The sequence below is a fragment of the Brachyistius frenatus genome, unplaced genomic scaffold (genome assembly GCF_029030835.1).
Source record: "Brachyistius frenatus isolate BFR_SWC_R1_liver_20210118 unplaced genomic scaffold, ASM2903083v1 Contig_24, whole genome shotgun sequence".
Classification (NCBI taxonomy): domain Eukaryota; kingdom Metazoa; phylum Chordata; class Actinopteri; family Embiotocidae; genus Brachyistius; species Brachyistius frenatus.
The window spans coordinates 3897133-3910912 of NW_027210623.1; positions in this window are offsets into that span (position 1 = coordinate 3897133).

The following is a 13780-nucleotide window of genomic DNA, read 5'->3' on the forward strand; positions in this document are numbered from 1 at the left end:
TTTACCCAGCTGGAAATCAAATATATGATCCTTAAATTATCTAAACAGAGCTGCATTCCATTAATATTACATGCAAATAAAGCTTTGTTAATTGATATGGCACAGGTGTGTGTTAGCCAGAGAGGCTTCATGCAATAAGTTAGGGGCTTGGTTTTTAATTACCTTAGGGATTTGCTCATTAACATTCTGCAGGTAAAACTGTCTTGTTGATACTAGGAAGTGTGTGTATATTTCTGTGTATGACTATATGTCTATGTGTACCTGTAGATGCAGCAAAGTGGTTTGATGAGGGTGAAGGTAAAGAATCAATAGCGTTTTAATGGGAAACAGGATGTACTCAGGTAAAATTCAGGCCAAATACTGCATGAAATTCGATGGAGGATGTAAGGAAAAGCACTCGATCTTGGCCCCTGTGTACACTTTTATTCTTGAAGGTCAGAAAGCTTGTTATAGCGGACAAACATTAGACGTCCAATGGTGCTGCTTTCTCATTAATCTCTTCTTCTCATCCAAGGCAAAACCTTGTAAAAGGGTCTAGATGTGCTGGCATATATCAACATCGCACGTCTCCTCAGATATAAGACTTCACAAGGTGAGAAGTTTAAAGCCCGCAACTGCTCATGCTTTATTTAATAACCTAAAGCTTCAGAAATTAGGTCTTCTTCCTGCCACTGGCTGAAAAACAGCTGTGGATCCACAGCCCCTGAATTCCCCTTCCCCCACTGGTCACACATTTTTCATGAATATCATCTTTTGCTCAAGATTTGTATTGACACAGCTACATTATTAAATTGTACACATTCGACCAAGGGCAAGTTTTCAGTTCATATTATGGGACACATTGCAATTCAAATCTATAGTCACTAGCTACCACCTTGAAGCCAACCTTATGTCTTGTACAACTTATTAATATACAAGTAATTAGCCGTGTATGAAAGTAATAAGTTAATACATGAATAAATAAATGAATAAAAAGTTTCAGGTACAGATTACTTGGTTCACGTTTAATGGCAACATTTTCCTCTAATCCAGGTGATTCTAAATGACAAAGCACAGGATACTGGAGACAAGGATATCACCTCACTCTGGTTAGTAGTGTTACCAAACCAAGTATTATACACTCCACCATCAACTGTTCTTGGATATATACATGAAATTATAAAGAAATAAACACTTCCCTCCTGCTTTTCCCCAGCAGAAATGTCACTGTCCCATTTACACTAAAACACCAAAACAACACTGAACTTCTACATAGAAGCTGTTTTACAAGTTCTTCAAAGGTTTTTCCCAATCATATTTGACTTCACTGTTACCGCTCTGCATTTATTTCTCGTAATCACAAATATGCCATTCACGTAATGTGAATAGAATTCAGAACTGGGCAACAATGAGTTTTAATTTGTGTAAACCAAGAATTCCTCAGAGAAAGTTGCAATAGTTGTGCATTCAAAAAGAATATTTAAAAAAATGTTGATCTCAGAGCTTTTATTTTCCTAGAGAGCTGAATTAACATGCAGTTCCTCACACATATCGTTTCATAGTCACATTTTAATTGCTCTCCATTAATTACACATTCTGAGTGAGCAACGCATTTGCATAGATTTCACATGCAAGTGTGACCTACTGCTATGTTGTTTGGGTGAAAAGGTTTCCACTGATATGATATGAATAAAGTATTGAGTTGCAAACTGCTCTACCAGACTATACTGCTGTTATCTAATTTCAGCTTTCTGTATTTTAGGAAGGTGGCTGTGTTTATAAGTTTGATGTGTATTTGTACTTCAAATGAAATCTGTATCATTTTTGACAAACACAAGATCTTAAAAAGTCTTAATTTTGTATTTATGAAAGGTAGCAAATATGGAAATTATGGCGAATTCAGAATTCAAATTTACATATTTGAATATGTTGTCTTTGACAAGAGTTCAGTTTTTTGGTGTTTTTTTTTTTAAATTTTTGCAACTTTCTGTTTGTTTGGCCCCACGATAAAAAAAAAACATGTGATTTCTTTTTTTTTTTCAAATGTATTTTCAAATGTATTTCAGTATAAGCTATTTTTTTGAAAGCACACACAATATGTTAACACACATGACATTTTGACACTCATGCATAACAATATTAATTACTTAGTAAGGTAGCATTGTAACTCATCGACAATTTTGTAAAGTACCGTTGTGATATAGTTTTAAATTTTGAAAAATTAATAATAACCTAATAAATACCATGTTATGGTGTAATTCATCATACACTTTTTTTTTGCAGTCTCCATTTAAAATGGTCATTGTTGTGGTTTTCTTTGTGCAACTTAAGATCCGGGGAAGACAACTTTGCTAGCCCACAGACAGCTGCAGTCAGCGCCACCTTTTGCATCTAACGATTATCACATTTTACACATGCACACATCCACCTTGTTAGAGGACTGTCAACTTTATTTTGATCTCAGCTTTCGCAAGTGCAAGATGTTGGTTTAAAAACAACTTCTCCCTGTCATCTCATGTTCACCCTTTTATTGTTTGGAAAAAGAAAGCTGAACGCTGATCATGCTCCCCACTACACATTCTAATTAAATCATGGTTTAAAAGGTGCAAATGTGATGTCAAAGAAAGCTTTTGAGATGGAATATTGCTGCATTTCATTTTTAAAGTGCCTCTGCTTTTGGCCAAGTGTCGACTTTCAGTTCTTTCTCAGAAAGCTCCTTGAGTACAGACACCATGATTGGCTCGATCTGAAATGTATCTCGTGTTTTCTCTTCGTGTTTTATATCCCTGGGGGAATGGAGGCCATTCTGCTGTCCATTGCATATTCCCCTGCAAATACCTCTGGGGATCCTTTTCTCAGTGGCAGTGCCATCACTCCTATCATCAGTCCCCTGAGTGCCACTGAGTATCCTGGCAAGCAGGGAGACACTGGAAATGCAATGGCATATCATTACTTGCTGCAAAGGATGCTTAATGAGAATACATGAGACTGATATGTTCAGTTTAGAAACAAAAAATAAAATACAGAAGAGAAGTTGCTTCAGTGTAGCAAAAGTTCAAAAAGAATGAAACAAAATATTAAAGCTACTTTCAAATGACTGAAAGTCCAGCCAGTAAACAATTGAATTTGATTGTTGAGCACTGTAAATGATCTGGTGAAACATAACACACAGGTAGTACTGTCTTCCAGGGGCACTTTATTCTTTCCAGTATTTAGTTCCTGCAGAATCTTACAGACGATGTCATCATGAGACCGTGTTTCTCAGCTAATTTCTGCTGAGTTTTCAGTGATGAGTGCCGAAACGTGCTCAGTAATTTATCAGCCTGCGTTTGCAGGTTTTTCTATAGAATCTTCATTTTTATATTTCAATCAACATTAACATTTTAAATATATAACATTTAAGTTTATGTTTACCTCCTGCATAAATACAACTCATCAGCATATAGTGTTGAATTATGTGTTAAATTTTGCTTTATCTGTGAATAGCATTTCTTGGGATTGAACGAACTGTGTAAAAACGGTGTTTTACTTACCGATAATAATCTCCCCAAATTACAAATTCATTTCCATCCTTAATTCACCGATATCAAATATATCTGTTAACCTTATTACTCTTTCTTTTAAACATGTTATTTAAATTTGTTCTTAAAATCAGCATTAATGTCTCAAACTATTGTTTCCCCCTTCTGTCACTGAGTGTAATTATAAAAACACGTGCTTTCTTCATGGGCTCCGCCGTAGCTGACTGTCATTACAGTGGCGGCTATACAATTGTGGATAAATTGGTGTGAGCATCATAACCTTCATGAAATACCATGTTTCACAAACAGATTTGTGTCCCTTTTGTCTGATATCATTTGTAAAGTTTAAAAGAGCAGCACAATTGAATTATTTTATCAATATTCAGGTTAGCATAGAGCTAAACTGCTAATTAGCTGGCTCAGCCAGCAATAATCTCTGGTGCGCATGATCTGCCCATAGAGCATCTATGCATTCAGCCGGGCTGTGTGGAAATGACTGACTCGACGAAATGAAAAACTCTGTGTAATGTGAAATACAGAGATTTATCTGGGGTTGTCAATCAGCATGGTGTGAACTCATTTAGTAAGGGCTTGTGTATAATGGACATTCATTTTTATGTAAAAGTCCTGCTCAGCTGCTTCGATGCATAATGCTTCAATTAAAATTTTATGATAAGTGAATAAAGTGAGATATGCTTCATTTTTGCTGTTTACTGTATGCTCATAATTGTATTACAACTGACTGTTTTGATGTTATTTGTCAGAAGAAAAAAATCTCGTTGGTCAACAGAAAGAGTGTGAATGAGCCACAGTTCGCCAAGAATTTATCTCGCGTCCCTAATCAATCGTCATATTCATGTTTTAATACTGTTCTTATGTTGATGTTAAAATCTGTCATGGTTAAAACTACATGGGAACCACATTGTTATAGGACTCAGGATCAATGGAATTTTCACACGCCTGCACACTACTAGTTACACTGATAAAATGCCATTTTGTGGCAGCAGTTTCCTTCGGTGATCAATACATCCTTTCCAGTAGTGGAGGAGGTACAATTGAGGTTGAGGGTTATTAAGTAAGAGCAGTGAAGTGGCAACCTCTAATCCAGTCAGTTGTCAGGCCAATAGATTTAAAAAATAAATACACGTGTTCAAGCAAGAAATACTGAATGACTTCTTTTCTAACTTTAGTAGCTGTTTAACTGGACATTACTACCGGACTCATCTTGTCACACTAATAACAGGCTCTCTTTTTGAGCTGATGTTTTGGTTCAGTGATTAGATTTTTACAGTATCTGATTCACTCCAGGTGATACAGCTTGTTTGACATGTAAAAGGCAAGATGGCGCCGCGCTAGCGGCAGCCTGTTGCAGCAGCTCCCCTCCCCTTGTTATTAGTATTATTAGTCTTTTTTAAGCCTTTCTCCTCTCTTCGGAGTTGTTTTTTTTTTCTTTCTCTCGTGTGTTAAGTTAACGGTCCGTAATGGACCGTAATTTTTCCATGTTTCTGGCTGGGGGCACTGTTATTGTTTACTCTCGTGATCAGCTGATTGCGCTGAGTAGCCCTCTACTGCTGCTGCCCGGAGCGAGGCCTGAGATCCCTGTTGAACTTCGGAGAAGACGGCGGGGTTGCAGAGCCGGAGCTAAGCTGAAGGCGGAAAGGAGGAAATATAAACCATCGGTACCGGAGATCTTAATGGGGAACGTGAGGTCGTTGGCCAACAAGACGGACGAGCTCGGCGCGCTGGTAAAGACCCAGAGAGAGTACCGGGAGTGCAGCATCATGTGTTTCACCGAGACGTGGCTGCACTCACATTTCCCGGACCACAGCGCGGCCGTACCCGGCTTCAGGACTGTTCGGGCGGACAGAGACGTTGTGCAGAGCGGCAAGAAGAAAGGTGGAGGGATTGCAGTCTATGTGAACGAGAGGTGGTGCAATCCCGACCACGTGTGTGTGAAGGAACGTTTTTGTAGCCCGGACATTGAACTGCTAGCCGTGGGGATGCGCCCGTATTATTTGCCGAGGGAGTTCACGTCTGCCATTGTTATCGCTGTGTACGTTCCTCCATCAGCTGACGCAGATGCAGCAGTGGACACCATCCACTCCACGGTGGCTAAACTGCAGACTAAGCATCCCGGTGTATTTTTGGCAGTTACTGGAGACTTTAACCACACCAGTCTGGATAAAGTACTGCCAACTTTGCACCAGTATGTTAACTGCCCCACAAGGAACAATAAAACTCTGGACTTACTGTATGCTAATGCCATGGATGCATACAGTACTACTGCCCTTCCCCCCCTTGGTAGATCAGACCACAACCTGGTCCTGCTGACTCCAAAGTATGTCCCCCTGGTGCAGAGGCAGTCTGTGACCACCAGGACTGTGAGGAGGTGGACACAGGAGGCGGACACAGGAGGCTAAAGATGCCCTGCAGGACTGCTTTGAGTCCACGGACTGGAATGTGCTGTTTGGACCACATGGGGAGGACAGAATACATCAAATTCTGTGAACACACCACTGTACCATCCCGGACTGTAAAATGCTTCCCCAACAATAAGCCCTGGATCACCAGTGACCTGAAAGGTGCTTCTTAATAAGAAGAAAGCAGCTTTCAGGTCTGGGGATAGGGAGGCGCTCAGGAGAGTGCAGCGCCACCTGAAGGAGAAGATGAGGGAGTGCAAGGACTCCTACAGGAGGAAGCTGGAGGCCAAACTCCAGCAGAACAACGTGAGGGAGGTGTGGACCGGTATGAAGGAGATTACTGGGTTCAAGGGGAGAGAGAGACAACCAGGGGGCTCCCTGGTGAGGTCAAATGAACTAAACTGTTTCTTCAACAGGTTTAGTTCACCACCCTCATCTGTCTCCTCCACACCTCACACCTCCCAAACACCTCTGCTGCCTCCCCCCCTCCCCCCTCTGCGCCCCCTGGTGAACTGCATAGAGCCCTCAATCTCAAAGGGCTCTTCCTCCATCGACACCTCGACCCCCCCCTCCCACACACACACCCCTCACCCCCCTCTCTGTGACAACTGGCCAGGTTAGGAGACAGCTGGAGAGAATCCACCAGCGCAAGGCTGCAGGACCTGACGGCATCAGCCCCGTGGTCCTGAAGACCTGCGCCGTCCAGCTGGCTGAGGTCCTACAACACCTCTTCAACCTGAGCCTGAAGCAGGAGGAGGTCCCGGTGCTGTGGAAGACGTCCTGTCTGGTTCCTGTCCCCAAGAAGAAGACTCCATCTGGCCTCAACGACTACCGACCGGTTGCCCTCACATCTCATGTGATGAAGGTGCTGGAGAGGCTGGTCTTGGCCCACCTCAGGCCGCTGGTGAAATCTTCTCTGGACCCTCTGCAATTTGCGTACCAGCCACATGTGGGAGTGGACGACGCCATCATCTACCTGCTGCAACGAGCTCAGTCTCACCTGGATGGAACCGGTGACTCTGTGAGAATCACTTTCTTTGATTTCTCCAGTGCATTCAACACCATCCAACCACTGCTGCTGAGTGAGAAGCTGCAGGTGGTGGGGGTGGACGCGCCCACCGTCTCCTGGCTCAATGACTACCTGACAGGCAGACCACAGTTTGTCCGTCTGGGCAGTGTGCTGTCTGATGCGGTGGTCAGTGGTACTGGAGCTCCACAAGGAACTGTTCTGTCTCCCTTCCTGTTCACCTTATACACAACTGACTTCCAGTACAACTCAGAGTCCTGCCATCTGAAGAAGTTCTCTGATGACTCTGCAGTGGTCGGGTGTATAAGGGATGGACGGGAGGATGAGTACAGGGCAGTAGTGGAGGACTTTGTGGAGTGGGCAGGCAGAAATCACCTGCTCCTGAACGTGGCCAAGACCAGAGAGATGGTGGTCGACTTCAGGAGGAAGACGACGGCTCCACAACCGCTCAGAGTTCTGGGAGAGGAGATGGACATGGTTGAGGAGTACAAGTACCTGGGTGTGTCCATCGACAACAGACTGAACTGGAAGACCAACATCAATGCTGTCTACAAGAAGGTGATGAGTCGACTCTTTTTCTTGAGGAAACTTCGATCCTTCAATGTGTGCAGCGAGATGTTGGAGATGTTCTACCAGTCTGTTGTGGCCAGTGCTTTGTACTTCGCTGGGGTCTGCTGGGGGAGCAGCATTGGAGCCAGTGACACCAACAGACTTAACAAACTGGTTAAGAAGGCCGGCTCCATCATCGGCTACAAACTGGACAGCCTGGAAAAGGTGGTGGAGAGGAGGACGCTGAACAAACTATTATCCATATTGGATAATCCTGTCCACCCTCTCCACCACCTGCTGCAGGGACAGCGGAGCACTTTCTCTAAAAGATTCCTCCAGCTCCGCTGTCACAAGGACAGATACAGGAGATCATTACTGCCCACTGCAATAAGACTGTACAATAACTCACCTCTGACAAAATCCATCACAGTACAATAACACTGTTGACTGTGTTTCTTGGTTTGTTGTATATAATATATATAGATATATAATGTACTGTATATACTGTGCATTTATATTTTTTACTGCTATTTACTGCTATTTTATTTTATTGCTTTTCTATTATTATATTATTCTATTCTATTCTATTATTTTATTCTATTGTTTCTATTATTGTCTTATTGCTTCTGTATGTATGCTGCTGTAGCGAAAAAATTTCCCCTCGGGAATTAATAAAGTAAATACCTACCTACCTACCTACCTACCTAAATGCAAAAGTCTGGACACACCAGGGAAATGTACACATTTTGTGAAAGAAATAAGTGAAACTGTGTTAACCTTGCTTTAAACAGATTTAACAAGTGAAGAAAGAACTAAACAGCAGCTGTATCATTACTTTTCCCATTTTGAATGTATAATGTTATGTTTTATGGTCTGCTGCAGGGCTGTTTTTATTTCATTTCAATGAGAAAATAAACAAAGGTTTTATATCAGAGACAGTTGGACATTTAGGCGGGACTGTCTGTTGCACAGCTACAAATACCTGGCAAATTGGACATATTGTTTCCATTTTTATAGAAATGGCTTTGGATGTTTTAGCCTTAGTCAACACAGTTTTAAGCAGTTGCCATAGAGAGAAAAAACTATCAGATAAACATTTGTTATTGCTAACAAGCAAAATGTCAAGGTACTTCACAGTGCAGATAAAGGTAAGGAGTGTGTGTGTGTGTGTGTGTGTGTGTGTGTGTATGTATGTACAAAGGGAGGCATTATATAAGCAATTGCAATCAAGGTTACTTCTGTGTCTCCAAGAGCGTCACTTGCTGTTGTTAGTGATGTTCTTTCTGAGTCACTATTGTGCTAAATAATAAAAATGTGGAAAAAAAAGAATATGACACTGAGAAAAGGCTAAGACCATTACGGGCATCGTGCCTTGAACTGGATACATCTGTAGCCTAGATACCAACTTGTGTAATAACAGTTGTGGAGTGAATGCTGAGATGTTTAGAAAAGGCCAAAACATTTACAGTCATGTAATATTAGCTGCCTTGGACTGGCAGAAAGCTTGACATGCCAGTGTCACTAAAAGGTCTTGGAGCTTTTACACGCCTCATTAGTAATCATCCATCACATAAAAATAAGATGTTTTTCTAAGAAAAAAAAAAAAAGCCTGCTACATTTTCAAACTACAATATGTTGACATTGTTAATCAGCAGTTAGTTGGCACATAGGATACAATTAAAGGGCTGACAAGAAGCACTGAATTCTCTCCAAAGCCAAGAAAGCTGTCTGACAATGCACCCTGTGATTTCACTCAGCTCTCCAGATGTTACCTTCATCTCGTCAAGCCACACACAGCTGTTTATCCGTCTATGTTCTATTCAGTATCGGGGATATAAATAATTTTTTTTCATTAAAACGTGTCGACAGACATGGAAGAAAGTTATTGGGCAGTGCAGATCTGTGCTGGTCTTGTTTGACAAATATCTCAACATTTTTTAAAACACATACCTGTAAATGTCAGCAATAATTTCCATCCATGTACTGTTGTTAAAACAGACACGCCCTCCTTTTTTAATATCCATACTACCATACTATTTAGTATACAAGAAAAACATTTAGTATATCCCAATACTTAGTATGTTAAATGTAGTATGCCAAAAGTACCAGGATGTCCTACTACATTTGGTCGCATTTTACAGTATTCTGGCCAGCGTGGTACTCGAGCTGTTCTGACCCACAATCCTCTGTGCAGCGGGAGATGTCACACCGACTGTGGCACTGCTGCTCCGCCCACAAAAGAAAGAAGAAGAGGCATTAAAAGGAAGCCTACTCGTTCCACATCACATCCTTTATCTTTTTACCTCACATGCTGTGACAGTTCGCCACAGATGTGACGAAGAAAGTCAAAGTTCAAGGCGCATTTTCATGATGAAGTATGATGTCCTGATTGTATACAAACTGCATCTAACAGTACAGACTTTTCAAGGGTATCTGCTGTATGTACTAAAAGTAAAAATAAATAAATAAATAAAACAAATGATCCGGAATGCAGGGACAATCTCAGAGCAACTCATCCCTTAAGCATGACAAATATTGATTAACAATACTTTTATGTAATTATTATATAAGTAACAACATCTTGTTAGTCCACTTCACAACTGAAAATTAATAGTCCAAATGGTCCAAAAAATATCTTACTTGCTGATACTATTGTTGCCTTTCTGTAACATGTACGCACAACGCTCGGCTCCTCCCTTCAAATCGAAGAACTGCATACAAAGTTAGCTGTAGGCCTGAATGAACTTGAAACCCTGGCTCAGCATCCTACTTGGCTCTAGCCTGGGGAAACAACCATATGACCGCTGGCTGTCTAGTCGCTGTGCTGAGGTGAGCCACGAACAACGATGTCACACCACTCCCTGAGCCGTGCCCTTGCCCCGAGCAAAGATAGGTGAAGAACAACATCTGCAGTCACATATCCTTCATCTAAGATGTTGGAGTGTGGCCCACTACTACAGTGGGCGGGTGACTGTCCAGTTTTGTGACACCCTGTCAATGAAGATGCACAAATGCACTTTGTCAATAAGCGTTCCAGACATGCTGTTATGTGCTGCTGTCTCCTGCAATAAAAGACAAAAAACTAAACACTGTAGAGTAGGAACCTTTAAGTTATACAGTACTACTTGTCAGTTTTGCATTAAATCAAACCTAATTTAATTTCTTATACGATAATTATTTCAGAGTAGCCGTAATCATTTTTTCATTCAGTCATAACCAATATTTTCCATTGTTAGTGGTGGAGGCTGCGATTCCTGTGCTGATATTCAGATTGACTCCACATACACTTGAGATTTCTTTGGTGATGTTCCGTGTCATCCACGGTAACCGATTTCAATTTGAAGTCACTGATGTCACTTTGTGGCCTGCTGTTGAGAGGAAAACTGCTCACACTCACTGCAGCAATTAGTATCTGATTCCTTGATTGCAGCAATATGAGTTTGTTTGGTTCCAGGTACCAGTTGCTCTTTTGTTTTCATTTTTGACAAAGTTGCTGCTGAGGGAGAGTTTGCTGCTGCAAGACTGACGGCAGTATTAAACAGACAGTAAACAAGAATGATGCCAGATGAAAATGTAAAGATTACAACTTTAATCCTGATAATTTTATAAACACTTTGGGGTAATTTTCTGATTATATATATTTCTCTAAATACATCATATGTTCAAATAGTCCGTTTGTTTTGTTGTAAGTATGATACACACATGGCAAATATTATTCACAGTCCATAAGTAACACATAACATAAAGTTAAATTTGTTAACTAAAACCACTTCATGGTCAGTGTTACACAACTCTGAATACAAAAATGAAATCATAAAATCCCTTTTGACTCCATATAGTGATTGAACAGTAATTCTTGATGCCTGTTTGGGGTATAATTATGCTAAACAATTTCAATTCACATGTGGTTGTCTTCAGATAGACAGCCAGCAGTGTTTATAGTCATTCACTCAATTTCCAATTGCTCTCTGCATTGGCAGTAGAGGAGGGAGAGAATATAAAAGTCCTCTTTGGAGGACTCCAAAGGTTTTTTTTGTTTATTCATCAGAACTTCATTTGTTTCACTGTCGCACATCGACTTCTAAGACGAGGCAGCAACTGCAGCAGGGATAAGACTAATATGGAGCAAACAGATAATGCTGTGATTTAACACGCTGCTTTGCATTTGCAACCTCACAACATTTTATGTCGTCACATTTTGTCAAAGTTTAGGTAAGTGGATGTCATAACAAGACATTAATTTAGTGTTGCACACTGTTTTCAACTAACAGTATCTATAATCTGCTCAAATCGTCACTCGATGTAGTGAAACGATAACACAAATTTGCACAAGAAAACTTAAAATTGATAATATTAAATTAGCAAAACATTTAAAAAAAATAATACATATTTTTTTGACTTAGTTCAACTCACTCTAACTGGCTTTATCATCTGCTACTATTATCTTTCGAGCTTTTATCATCACATCGCCATGTATCTAATTATATCTCATTTAAAGTTTTAGTTGGCAGTTGTATAAAAGTATCACAGGAATGAAATCACGAAATTATATTTTGAGAAAAAATAAATGTCAAATGTATCTTTAATTTGTATTTTTATAATCTAGAAAACTCGGTAGAAGTAGTTAGTTGGAAAAAAAAGTTATTAAGGCTAGATAATGACTGCAAACTGCAAAAGTTCAAATGTAATTAAGTGGTATGAATGTGTATGGCTTGACTTGTTTATTTGTTAAGTGAACCAAGATATACAGCCGTTATTTGTGTGAAAACGTAATTGTTCTCATAACTATTGTTCCATGTTAGGTAGTTTGAGGTATGGTTAAAGTAGAGTTTAGATAAGAAAGCAAGAGGTACAATAGTTGGTTAAGATGAGAAAAAGATGGTCATGGCTCAGTGAAAACAATGTGTTTAAACAACAAACCTCTGTCCTCGTTTTAGTGTCTGTATATCACATTGCTTTCAATGTTGTGATTAAATTTGGGTAAAAATTCCATTATTTAGAATAGCTATGTATGAACACATTTTATGTATAGCTAAAATGTTTTGTTCCCTTGTCACAAGAAAAAAAACGATCTTGGATTTCTTTCAAATCTTAAAACAGAGCCTGAAAGTAAAGTACAAATGTGAGGATGCCTCAGGCGAACAGTGGGACTCCGCTTTATCACATACATAGTTTTATGTGTGTGTCGCAATCCTTCATAACAAGTAACAGTGATTTTGAAGACAATGTGTGTTTGACTGTTTGGTGTTTTTTTTTTTTGGTCTAAAAAGTAAACTATCCAAGCTTTTCCTTGAGGTTGTCACTCAGCTTTGCCTTGCCTGCCGTATTTCATATCACCAGTCAGTTGAACTTTGAGTCAACAGTGGAGAGTAAACAGTGTCTCTGCTGCTGCTTGTAGATCTTTCCAAATGTCATACCGCAGCTACTATTTCAATAATTTTCAATTTAGAAGTGCTATTATTTATAGTTGGTTGTTAATGATATGATAGATTACCTGGAGGATTAATCGGCTATGAACAGATGTCTTCATGTGACCCCTCTGGCCACCAGGTGTTACCCAACATTTGGCAGAGCTCATCGTTGAGGGCCAGATTAGCAGTGTTGTCCAAAATGCATTGGCAGCGTAGGATGCACATGAAAACACACCAATCGCACAGGTGGATGTGCCACACAACAAACACCCCTTTTCCCTGAAATTGGTGCCTTGATTTCATAGTTCAGATAAAGTTGCAGCAATATAGTATAGTGTAACTTCTGTTGTCAGGTGATAGTTTGTCTTTTGTTTTTATATTTTATTAATATGCATTAAGGCAGAATCAAGGGCAGCACTACTAGTCTTTTCTAATACTTTAAATGTCCCATTTAACACCATTACAAATGCAGGTTAGCCAGTACAAATATAGACATTTCCAGGATAACATTAGTTGGCTTTTGCTCTCGCACTAGCACTAAAAGGTCTTCACAACTCATTGAATTAATGCACAAGTTCAGTACTGAAAATCCAAAGAGGAGTCGTGTCCTACTTCTTCCTCATCGACTGCAGTGTTTTGTGTAAAATTGAAAGGAGGCATTCAGACGGTCAATGTCAAAGACAAATGAGACTGACATCTGCAGTTCAGCAGACTTGCCCCGACCCATACATTTGCACTCTTGATTTCTATAAGAACATATTTGGTTTTAGATACCAAATACCAAGTAAATATAGTTTGACATCACTTCTGTCAAGCTTTTCTCTGGATCTCTACTAAGTTTTTGTATGTTTTTGTATCTCTCCTCTGATTGTC